Here is a 13,639-nt window from a genome sequence, read left to right as displayed (position 1 = left end):
GTTATTTCATTCAACATATGAAAGAATCAACTAACCTTCCTCTATCAGGGTTCTAATTTTTTTAAAGTGAGTGATAGAATTATATATGAATCAACGTGGATATTCTTGCATTTCTTAGTATTCCCGATTATTTTATTCTATATGTGAATATTTCCATTTCAGTCATTGAAAACCTATCTTCTCTCCCTCTTACCTTTTCCTAACCCTTCCCCTACATTGAGAATGAAAGAATAATGAAGCCATTATTACAAACATGTATAATCAAGCAAAAGAAATATGTGCAATGATGATGTCAATAGATATGGATATAGATGATATAGATACAGATACATAGATATGTAGGTATAATCTATTGGTAGCTAGGTAGTACAGTAGATACAGTGCTGGGCCTGGAGTCAGGAAGATTCACCTTCCTGAGTTCCACTCTGGCCCCAGGTACTTACTAGCTGTGTGACCCTAAGCAAGTCACTTAATCCCCTTGGCCTCAGTTTCCTTATTTGTAAAATGAGCTAGAAAAGAAAATGGCAAACCACTCTGATATTTTTGTTAAGAAAACTCCAAATGGGGTCACAGAGTCAGACATGACTGAAAAAGACTAAATAAATGTAGATATAGAAACATTGTGTCACTTTGGTGCTGATCATTTAACCTCCCAGGGCTGTAGGAAATATTTTAAGTTTTAGAAGAGGAGTTAAACCTGTATCTGTAGAAGGTGTTCTTTAACCTGAGAAATCCCAATTCCAATGTAATCATAGGTATAGTCATTCTTCTTAGTTCCTATGTTACTGGTTCTAGTTGAAGTGGCTTAGAACAAAGGACCTGAAAGAAGTAGACCAAAATGCTATTTTTTTTTCCTGACAAGGCAGAAGCTATGAAAATAAGAGGAATGTCCATAATAAAGGAAATGGAGTCTCAAAGTTCCTCCACAAACAAACTTATCTAAGTGTCTGTGAGTAGATAATATCATCTAAAGACCCATGGGAGTGAGAGTGTCCATAGGCAAAATGAACTTCAGCTCTTCTCTCTCCTTCCTTTATCTCTGATGTCTTCCTCCCATACTTCTTATACCTACCTAATAATCCTCCTTCACTCCATGACCCAGGTATTTTTACTAGATTTATTCACATATATACTTCTCTCTGATCTAATACATGGAACTACTTGCTACTCTCAATTTCTCTCCATATAGACTAAGACAGTCAATTGATAGAGGCAATAGATCTGGAAAGCTTCTTGCCTCTAACACAGAGCTTTGTTTGTGGCTTTTCCAAAATGCCATGAAAGAGATCCAGGTAATGTACTAGACCGAAATTGGATGCAATGCTGGACTTGGAGCCAGGAAAAATTAAATTTGAATTCCACTTCTAAATTTTCCTAATTGTTATGGGCAAGTTACCTCACCTCTTCTGTAAAATGATTCAACCTCAGTTCTGTAAAATGGGCATATTCAGAGTTGTTGTCAGGCTCAAATATAGATAGATACAGATATACACACCTACTTTAAAGTTTGTGACATGTATACCATACAAAAACTTTAAAGTACTTTGTATACATAGAGATATTATTATTATTGTTTTTTGTTATGTTATTATAATAACTTTAGAGTTTTAAAAGCACATTACACACATTATCTAATATCCAAGCATCACTGCAGCTCTCTGAGTTAAAGGATACTCCAAATTGACAGATAAGGAAACTGACCTTTGGAGAGATAAAGTAACTTGCCGTGATTTCAAAGCTAGGAAGTATCAGAGATAATATTTGAACTTACATTTTTATTTAATGATGCATCCCAGGGAGGGGTATCTACTCTATGAATTTAATGAGTACCTATGTGCCTATGCCATGAATATGAATGGAATTTTTGTGTCTAAAGTATTTGCACTCATACTGATACTACATGTACCTGCACATATACATATATTTACATAGATATGCATAGATGTATTCATAATTAGCATTGCCCTGAGTTGTTTTTCAAGATCAAAACCAATTCTTAATTGTTACTTTGTGCCAATGACAATTTTTTTTTTTTTGCGGGGCAATTGGGGTTAAGCAACTTGCCCAGGGTCACACAGCTAGTGTTAAGTGTATGAGGCCAGATTTGAATTCAGATCCTCCTGAATCCAGGGCCAGTGCTCTATACACTGCGCCACCTAGCTGCCTCCAATGACAAAATTTTAAAGAAGAAAACTACAGCCCTGATAAACAGTATTAAATCTTTGATTTAAACTGTAGATGGTTATTTTGAAGTTTCTCTTGAATGCAGTGTAAATTTGAACAACAGTTACACTTCCATTTACCAGTTCAGAATGACAGTTTGACCTAAAACAGACATTGCACATCAGTAAAAATAATATCACATTTTAATTTCCAGGAAATTAAATACTATTATCCAGAATTGCTATGGTTTTGGAACTAATGGTTCCTTCACCATCCTACAATTATCCATTTATTTGAGAGTCATAATAGGCAGGGTGGGCTGTTGCTCAAGGAAACAGAGTGGAATAAAGATGGCTATGAGTTTGTGCCCACCAGTTAGCTGCTTGAATTTGTCTGATCGACTGTAATATAGGGGAACAGAGCAGCTTGTGTGGTGAAAGGAGGTCAGCCAGACAGCACACATGCCAGTGGGAGAAGGAAGAAGGAAAAAGGGGGCAAATGAAAGAAAAAAGGTGAACTTCAAAGCCACAGGAAACAGTTATGCTGCACATCTTCTGGCCTTCTGGAAAAACAATTTGCTGATGAACAAATGTGCTTCTTACCTCTTAGAAGAGAAGTTGTGGACCAAAAAGGCAGAAGGAAACTTATACTTCCAGACAAGGACAATTTGTTAATTTATGTTGCTTAACATTACTTCTTTGTTACAAAGAAGGGTTGTGTGTGTTCGTCAGCAAAGTGGGGTGGGGGGGAGTAATGGCATGTGATAGCAAAATAAAAAGCCCAAATAAAACCTTTCCTCCCAAAAATGTTTCCTTTGTTCAAATCATTTGGGGAAGTCCACAGACTTGCTGACCTTAAGAAAGGGTGCATGATATAATAGTAAGTAGCATGTGACAAAGCCATTTTGGTTTAAATCTGAAAGAAAATAATTAAGGGGGTAAAGTCTTTGCAACAAATTTCTCTGATAAACATTTCATTTTCAAGATATGTAAGGAATTTATTCAAATTTATAAGAATTCCCAAAATGATAAAAAAAAAGTTTTCAAAGAAAGAAATCCAAAATATAAATAATATTCAAATTATTAGAAATTAGAAAATTAAATTAATTGTGAAGTTATACTTCACAGCCATCAGATTGGGAAAGATGACACAAAGGAAAATGACAAATACTGAAGGGGCTGTAGAAGACATACATAGTGATGAATAGTTGGTAGAGCTGTGGATTGGTTCGGCCATTCTCAAAACCAATTTAGAAATTTGCCCCAAATGTTAATAAACTGTGAATATACTTTAATCCATGATACCACTATCATGCCTTTAGTTATTTAGTTGATGAGCATTTTTTAAATGCTTACTATATATCAGGCAATCAGTGAGGTGGTACAGTGAATAGAGTCCCAGGTCTGGAGTCAGGAAGACTCAACTTCCTGACTTCAAATCTACCCTCAGACACTTGAGAGCTGTGTGACTCTGGGCAAGTCACTTAACCCTATTTGCCCCAGTTTTCTCTTCTATAAAATGAACTGGAGAAGGAAATTGCAAACTACTTCAGGATCTTTAACAAGAAAACCCCAAATGGGAATCAGGAAGAGTCAGACACCATCAAAACTACTGAACAACAAAAATATGTCTGGCACTGCCAGGAATACAAAGAAAGGCAAAAATATGTACATTCTTAAATCGAATGTAAAAAGGGAAGGGGAGGGAAAGAAAATAACTTGTATATTGCTCACTTAGTTCCAGGTGTATGAGATGATTATGGATTTGAGTCAGATTAAACTCTGAGGATGGGGTCTGGAAGATACCCAGTCCCACCCCAGTATAGTTAGTTTAAAAGTCTATTGCTTGTCAAATTCTCACTGTCTCCTTTAAGTTCTATTGCCAATTAACAGTATTTTTACTTCTGCTCAGTCTCCCCACTTGTCAGCTACACTTTAGTTTTATCTGGAATCCATCATGCATCAGAACCTCAGTCCCTGTTGAGTGGGTCGGGGAGTTTGCCCACCAATTCAATACTCGGGACTCAAGAAGAAAGGACAGGGCTTGGCACAGGATGTGGCAATTAAGTTGAGACCAGATGTTAAGTGACATGTCTCTTTTTCTCAGAGCAGAATCCCCTTGACCCTAGGGTCCCAACAATGGATTTTTCTTTTATTCTTTATTCTATTTCTTTGATTTCCCAACATAGCCGAAGATAAATTTTAACCCTGTCATCCTTCTAAAATTAATACGACTACAAAACAATGCTGAAACACCTGAGTGACTCTTCCTATTATTCAAGTTGAATATCTTTAGAGATGGGGGTTGGGGGAGGGGAGTTAGTGGGAACTGTGAGATCTGAAACATCTGTCACTCCCCCATTCCCTCTTCCTTCAGTTTGACCTTGTTCCCCCTCCCCTTTTCCCCCTTGTTCCTGGAACACGTATGCATGTCTCCATACATTGATCACGAGCTAAACACGCACCCTGGGTGAGACAGGATTGGATGTTAGATTGTGAGCTCGCCCTAGTGTGCCTGGGGACATTCCTATAAAAGGTTAAGGCATATATTAGCTATTGCGACTCAGGCATTGAGTTTGCCCATTCCTGTGGGAATGTAATAAATCTGTCTCTGCTTGACTTGGTGGTCTCCTCAAGTTATTTGGGTAAACTGAGGCAGTTTGCCCCAAACACAGGCAGTATGCTAAGTATTTTACAAATATTATCTCATTTGATTCTCATAATACCCCTGTGAAGTAGATGCTGCTATTATCCCCATCTACAGCTGAAGAAACTGAGACAGACAGAAAATGATTAAATGACTTGCCTAGAGTCACATGGCTAATAATTGTTTAAACCAGATTTTCTCTAACTGCCTCATTGTTGTTCATTAGTTTCAATGGTGTGCAACTCTTCTTGACCCCCATTTTGTGTTTACTTGATAAAGATATTGGAGTGGTTTGCCATTTCCTTCTCTAGTTCATTTTATAGATGAGAAAATTGAGGCAAACAGCATTAAATGACTTGCCCAGAGTCACACAGCTAGTAAGTATCTGAAGTCAGAAAGATGAGTCTTCTGACTTCAAGTCTGGCACTCCATCTATTGTGCCACCTCAGGGAGCTTATGCAAACAACTTTTTCCCAGTGTAAATTGGAGGTAATCTTAGAGGGAAGATAATAGCAGTGCAGGGAGCTAGAAGGGCCTCTTGTAGAAAATGAGATTTTAGCTGAGTCTTGAAGAAAACCAGGAAATAGAGGTGAGGAGGGAGACTAATATTCTGGGGTGGGGACAGTCAATGAAAATATATAGAGTTGGAAGGTAGAATGTGCTTTGTTAGGAAAAACAAGATGGCCAGTGTTGTTGAGTCATTCAGTATGGGAATGGGAGTTGTAAGGGCCAAATTTAGTATGAGAAGAGTTAATTGGGTGGCTCGCCTTAATATTGGGTTAAGAAAAGAAACAGTCTCTTTCAAAAACAAAACAGGTTTATTAATGGGAACAAATTTAAAACAATATTTGAATCACACAAGTGAGATTAATAGAACTAGAAACAATGTATAAATATCTGGGGTAAAAAGGCCCCAGGTACCTGAACCTGCCTCCAGCCCAGCTAGCTCCAAAGAGCTAGCTTTGCCTCAAAAAACAAAACAAACTCACCATACCCAAAATCTGTAGCTCTAAGGAAAATTAGCTGTGTAGTCTCTTCTGTTTTTGTCTGAAGGTCAAACACCAGCAACTCCTCTAACTGTCCCTATCTTCCTTCCCTGTTTCCCTCAGAACCCTCTCTAACCACCTCTTTAACTGTAACCAACTGAATCTGACTCCCCCACAGGAAGGGGAGGGGTGGTTCTTAGCCATGCTGAGTCTCCAATTGGATCAGCACACCCACAAGGGCTGTCCCCATTATAATCTTTTCAGACCCATGTGGGCATGGGAAAGCTATTAGTTACTTAGTTTCAATAAATGTTCCTTGTAGTCAGAGTTCCTTTTGTTTGTTCAATTATCTCCCAAAGTACACACCCAAGCTTACATTTTTTTTTTCAGTCTGACCATAATAAAGCAAAGATAGGGTTATTAAAACCCCAAATCACAATCAATTCCTTACAGAGTATAGTATTAAAAGACTGAAAGTATAGGAAAGAGCTAGGTAGGGAAGGATTTTAAAAGCCAAACAGAGGATTTTATATTGATCCTAGATGTAATAAAGAGTCATTATAGTTTAATGAGTATGGAGGTGACATGATCAGACCTATCCTTCAGGAAGAACTCTTTGGAAGCTGAGTGGAAGATGTACTGGAATGGGGGTGAGGGGGAGAAATATATATATATATATATATATATATATATGTAGGTAGGTATATGTCTATATGTCTATACACATATGTGCGTGTGTGTATACATATATACATACATATACACACACATATATGGTAGGAATGCCAAGCAGATGGCTGTTGCAACAATTCAGAGATAAGGGGATGAGAACCTGCACCAGGGTGGCAGCTGTGTGAACTGAAAGAAGGGGATGTATGTGAGACATTATGAAGAAAGTGACAAGTTTTGGCAGTGGATTGGATGTATAGAATGAGCATGAATGGGCTGAATGAGTACATAGGGATGATACTGAGACTGAAAGCCTGGGTAACTGGAAGAATGGTGGTGCCCTGGACAGTAATAGGGAATTTGAAAGACGGGCGTGTTGGGGATGGGAAGACAATGGACATGTTAGACATGATTTGGGCATGTTGAATTTAAGAAGTTTGAGGAATATTCAGTTTGAGATGTTCAACAGGCATTTGTTAATATAAGACTAGAAGAGAAGTTAAAGCCATATAAATAGATCTGAGAATCACCTGCATAGAGATACACTTGAATATGTGGATGATGAGATTACTGATAGAGATAGTATAGTATAGTAGAAAAGAAGATGGCTTAAGATAAATTCTTGGAGAACATCCAGAGTCTCTACCCCAAAAAAGAAAAGGACTTACATGTAAAAATATTTATAGCAGCTCCTTTTTGTAGTAGCAAAGAACTGGAAACTAGTAGGTGCCCATCAGTTGAGGAATAGCTCATGGCATTATGACATTATGGCATATGAATGTAATATAATACTACAATGCTATAAGAAATAAAATATTGGGAGACCATTATGAACTGATACAGAGTGAAGTGAGAAAAAGAAACAGGAGAACAACTTATACAATAATAACATCATTAAAAAAGAACTTTAAAAGACTGTGGAGGAGATCCCTGGTGAGATGATTTCTTTTTTCTCTTCTTCCCATTGGCTGTGGCACCTAGCAATGATTTGCCCAGAAAGGAAGTGTCCCATCTCAAAGTTCTAGAGTTCAGCTTTTTTTTTTTTTAATAAAGTATTTTATTTATTTTTTCCCATTACATGTAAATAGAGTTCAGCTTTTTGAGAGACACTGAGACAACAATGTACTTCAGGTAGACAAAGATACAGAAAAGTAGTTACTAGAAGGAGGAAGAAAATTCAAAGACCCTTGATAAAAGAAAAGAGATATGGCTATGGACTTAAATGGGCTAGCATTGGCTGTCAAGGGTTCTCAAGCATGTCTCACCATTTTAGTCTTAAACTTGAACCTATTCTGCCTTTGGTATTTATGGGAGTGTGTATTGGGAAGACTATTCTGCAACTACTGTTTTTACATTACTATCTTACTAAATGCCCTGCTGAACTTAAAATAAAAGATTTAAGGACTCTGATCTAAGTAATGAACAATTAAGATTCAAGAAAACAGGTGATGAAGCATGCTGCCCACCTCCCAAAAGAGAGGTGATAGACATGGCCAATGAGGAATTTGTTTTGCATACTTTTTCAAAAAATAATTTTTAAATAAAATAAAACAAAAAATATTATGTTACCATAGGCAAGTCACTTAACCTCTATGTGTTCAACTATAAAATGGGTATAGTGATTGTTGTATTATCTCCTTTACAAGATTGTTGGGAGAATGAAATAAAATCATGTATATGTAACCTGCTTTTTGTATTTGTGAACAGTAGTCAGTGACTCAAAAGACTTGAGGTACGGGTTTCTCTCCAGTTCTTGGATTCTACCCCTGACCTTGAACGGGAATGGGCTTGTGGGAAGAAGGAGAATGCCAGGAAGGCAGCATGGGTAAATACAAGAGAGTCCCATGCTGAATGAGAAGGGAGATCAAAGTAAAGCACTATCTAGGACATTTTTTGTGAGAATTGGGACCAATAGGCTATGATTAACTGGTAGAAACTCTTATGAAGAGAGGACTGAATGATAGCGAGAAGGGCTCTCTAACAAGAAAGTATGATATAGTGAGAGGGAGCTTGGTATAGAAGAAAGAGTGCTAGATTTCAAGTCACAAGTAAGATCTGGGTTTGAATCCTGCCTTTTACTAGTTCTGTGGCCACTGGCAAGTCACTTAACCTTTCGTAGTCTCAGTTTCTTCATCTGAGCACAGGAAGAATAAAGGGTGTTGTGAAACTCAAATGTGATCATGTATAAAAATACTTTATAAAATTTAAAATATTATAGCAATGCCAGTCACTATTATTATTTTACAAAGGAAGATATTGGAGTTTACAAAGGTTGTCATAAGAAGACAGTCAGTAGAGGTAGTCGGTATCAGAGCTGGAATTTTAACCCAACACTGATTCTTAGTTTAATCATTTTCCATTATAGAATTCAATGAAATTCAATATATATGCTCTTAGTTCATATAGAATATACTTAATCTGGACTGTTTTTAGATTGTGTGTTGATACAAATGTAAAACAGCCAAGTTTGGACAGGTTGGAAACAGAGACAGCATTTCAATGAAAATAAGAGCAGAATCAGGTCAAGAATGGAAAATATGAATGAAACAATGAATGAATGAGTAAGTGATAAAACATTAATTACGTGCTTATTATGTGTTAGGCACATGCTAAATAAGAGGGGGTGGGGGTGGGGAACAAATAGGAGAAAGCAAGACATTCCCTGCCCTCAAGGACCTTAAGTTCTAATAAGAAAACAATATAAAGGGGAGTTAGAAATACGAATTATGGCTTAGTTTGGAAATAACTGGGAGGTGATTATAGAGGCCTGATTCCAGGCAGGAGTTCACTATCAGAGCCCATAGTGGTTCCAGGGGCAGAGTCCAAGGCTCTATTGTGATGGGGATGAGGAAGATAAGGATTAGGACTAATGTGAATAGTCTGTTGGACTTCAGTCCATATTAATTGTGTGTTATATGTATTTTGAACCTTCCTTTACACTTTTAAACCACTCAGTCACACACACACACTAATCCCTTATTTCTACCAGATTATTGTCACTATTTCAGCAGTGCTCCAATAGGATGAACCCACTTCTTGTACTATTATTCAATTCTTGAGAAAGAGTTTGCTTCCTTTCTTCCTTAAGCTCCTAATCCTCCCCAGTAGTTCCTCATAAAAGCATGAGCAGAGAGCTCTCAGTTTAAATCCTACCTCTGACACATTCGTTTTGTGACCCTGGAGTAGTCATTTAAATTCTCTTAGCTTCAGTTCCCTCATCTGTAAAATGAAAATAGTGTTTTAAAAGTCTTATACAAATATGTGATGTTATGAACAGGTATAACATACAACACAAAACCTACTCATCTTACAATATGATAATATGACAATGACAAACCATTCATAACTGCCCATCTATGTGAATCTTGTTTACATCTTCCCATTATAACATGTTTACATCTTCCTTTCACTACAGGAATGAAGGAAACATGTATTTATTAAACTCCTGATAGTGTGATGTGCTTTACAAATATTATCTCATTTTAATCTTACAAGAAGCATAGGAAATAGGGTTATATTATTACCTTCATTTTACAGTTGAAGAAACTGAGACAAACAAGGGTTAAGTGACTTGCCCAGGGTCACAAAACTAGTAAGTGTCTAAGGTCAGATTTGAATTCAGGCCTTCTTGACTCCAAGCCCAGCTCTTTATCCACTATAGGAAGTCTATTAATTATAGCAAGTACTGGGGTACTTCTTTAAGCTCTCTTCTCATTGAGAAGACACCAATGAAATATACAAACAACCTCAAAATTATTTCTTAATCTTGCCAGATGACCAGTCTGTCTTCTTTTTTGTACACATGTATTTATCAATATCTATCATGTTCCTTCATTATGCCTTTGTTGCAGCCTATAGTTATCATGCCTCTCTTCTCTGACCTTTGAGGTGACTCCCCACTTTAATTCTTTGGAGACTTGAAATCATACATTACCAAAATAATATTTTACTATGCTCTTTATTCTGTCACCTAGCCCAGAACATGGATTCTCAAACAGTAAATTAATTAATAGGATTTACCTGGAAGGAATTTGAGAGACCATCAAGCCCATTTTTTCATTCTTTTTTTCTTTTCTTTTTTTTTCAATAAAGGTGAGCAAACTGAATCCTAGAGAGATTTAATGATTTGTTTGAGGTTACAAAGGTAGCTAGGAACAGACCCAGGATTTGATCCTGGGATTTTTGATGCTAAAGCCAGTGTTCTTTCCACTATATCAAACAGTCTTCTTCTATGCTTATAAATTGTATTTTATGTGTCCAGGGAGAAAAAAAAAAGTCTTATCTTAGTCTCTTGGTAGAATTTGGCATAAATGTTATGTATCTGACCTAACAACTTTGAACCCAGATGTTGCCTCAAGAGTACGGACACAAGGGATATGAGGAACATAAGAAGTTGTTATTCTACATTGAAGTACTCAATATCATAACCATTTTTAATCTGTTTGGCTTGTGTTATCTCCTTAGATTTGTGGGGACCAATTTTTAATTGGGGAGTGCTAGCTAAGCGGCTCGCCACAATATTGGGGCAAGGAAGGAGACCGGCAGCCTCCTTCAAAACAGAACAAGATTTATTTTAACAAGAACGAACTTTAAAAAAAATATATAAACAGGATCAGTAGGATCAAGGGAAAGGAAATAAAATGGGGAAAGGGAAATTATAATACCTGAAAAAATACCACTGCCCAAGAATCAGCTGAAAATACTCAGCAGAATGCCTGTCGCTTTCCAGCTTCCACCTAGAATGCCCATTTCTCCTCCCCCAAACCTAGAAACACCCCACACAGCCCCAGCCAATGGGATGGCCGCTCTGACAGTCACATGACTGCCCTCAGTAGCCTTCCAATCATTATAATTTTGCCAGGCCCACATAGGCCCTGGCAATGGCTATAACCAGTGGGTGGAGCACCATTCGGTTTGCCGAGCCCCAGGCCAGTGTGCGCCAAGGCATAAAAACCTCAAATAACAATTAATTCTTTATAGATTACCATATATTACTAATGAAAATATATTGCAAGGTATATTTGTTAGTGTTTCTATATCAAATCTTAAAAGGGGGGGGGGAATAAGCACAAGAAATCCTTATTTATCCAGAGTGATTGGGGGATGAACAACTGTGACTGATGGGTATTTGGTTAGTTGAACATTATCATAATCCTCACACATAAATGAGAAATTTTCAAAGAATTAAAAGCACACATGCACAAAATAATATAAATTCCTTGAAGTTAGGTTTGTCTTTGTATTTCTAGAGTCTAGCACAGTGTCTGGCCCTTAGTAGGAGTTAATAAATACTTAATGAACTTAATTGGGTAGACAAGTATATATTTAACGCGAAAATTAGACTAAATACAAGCTAATCTCTTTTAAGAGTTTGATAAAGCACTCCCATATTTTTCAATGTCTTCTGGGTTTCATTATAAAAATCTTATTTTTGTTCTATTCTCATATTAATATAAAAGGCATAAGAGATAAAGCAGAATTTGTCCCGACCCAACAACATACCCTAAAAACTGTTCTTTGTATTGAGCCTCATACATCAGCTTTGTTACTTATAGTTTGTTTCTTTCTCAAAAATGTTGAATGCAGAAAATTCCAGTTACATATTTCTTTGTACTTTCTTACTATGTGCATTCCGAAATGAAAGGTCACTGTAGAATCATTTAAAAATTAAACATCTGTCCAATTTCCCCACCTAGCACAGTCATTAAATGTGACTCTAGAAGCTGAAGCCAAAATACCAAGTCTTTTACATTAGGATTGTAGCTATTCTTAGGATTTTCACTCAAAATTTGGTAGTTCACATCAATATTAAGATTTACCAACTACCACAAAAGGAGAGAGAGAGAAAGAAAAGTATAAAACCATGGCATTTTCCTAATCTGTATTCCTTTTGCCTAAAAGGAGGCTTCTCCAAAATGCAATGTGCACATCTTTAAGCTGTGTCTACACTGCACATGACAAAGGTTTGCCATGCGGGGGTGAGGGTGGGAGTGGGGATAAGCTCCCACTCTCTATAAAATGCTCCAATAGCGTACGTCTCAAATAGCCTCTAACAACCCAAGCCCAACTCCTGGCCTTCTCGTGGCGGAACTGTTTCCACTAACAGGAGAAGGGGCGAAGGCAAGTCACTGGTGCCTTAAAACCAGTCGCTTCGGGCAGGTGGGGCTCAGCCTTGGCAGGCAACCCACCAAGGGGAAGGAACCCTGATTTTAAACCTCCCCTGCCTTGTGGCTATACCCATATATGGGAAAGGCTTTGGGAGTTAGCCCCGAGGAAAAATCAGGAGTCGGAGTCCCTTAGGCAGTTGGATGTTGGCCATCACATCCCTCTGGCAACTCCTGCGGCAGCACTGGTGCCAAACTGTATTGGCTCTGCCTCTCCTTTGGATCCACCAATGTCACGGAGAGGGAAAACCTGCTGCATGAGCAACAGCTTGTTTTCCATATCGATCCACCCAGGCCAGCACCCTGGAGAGGACACTACAGCTATTCCTCATGGGGTAGATACAACACGGGATGCGGCAGTTACCCCTTATAAGTCACTCAGGAGCTTCAGCTCCCTTATCAGACTGCACAGCCACACTGTGGCCTGTGGCTCTTCAAAACGCTGATCCATGGTTGTTTGCGACTGGTGGAGGCCTACTACTATTACTACTACACGGCACTGAAAAGATCAGTCATTTTTGTCAGAATTCAAACCATAAATATGCAAACCTATCCAAGTAGCAACAATGAATTTGAAAAGTAAAATTTCCAATAAAACACAGTGAGGTAAATTTCTTGTAAGAATTAGTGACTTTATTATATTTTGACTGTTCTTTTTACACTTAGTAAAAACTCTTTGTTAAGGATTCCTTGCATGCAACATTTGGTTTTTTAGGAGTAATTTGAAATGAAACTTAGCATTCTGCTATTTTTTAAATGAAGAAATGCCAACAGATTTTATTCAAATTATGCAATGAAATAAAATCTACAAAAATTGAAATGCAAATAATTCTTAAGAAATTCATGTTTACTGATACTGGAAACTTGGAAAAGCTTTAGTTCTAAATGAGGAATTTTCTTTTTCAAAAGTTGTTAATGACCCTATATCAAGAGTTGTTATTCCTGAATTAAAGGATTTGAGGCCACACAACATAATAATACATTGGAATTGCTTCTTTTTAGTTTCTGGGA

This window comes from Dromiciops gliroides, chromosome 1, assembly GCF_019393635.1.
Source record: "Dromiciops gliroides isolate mDroGli1 chromosome 1, mDroGli1.pri, whole genome shotgun sequence".
Lineage (NCBI taxonomy): Eukaryota > Metazoa > Chordata > Mammalia > Microbiotheria > Microbiotheriidae > Dromiciops > Dromiciops gliroides.
Note: the sequence above shows the minus strand (reverse complement) of the source record.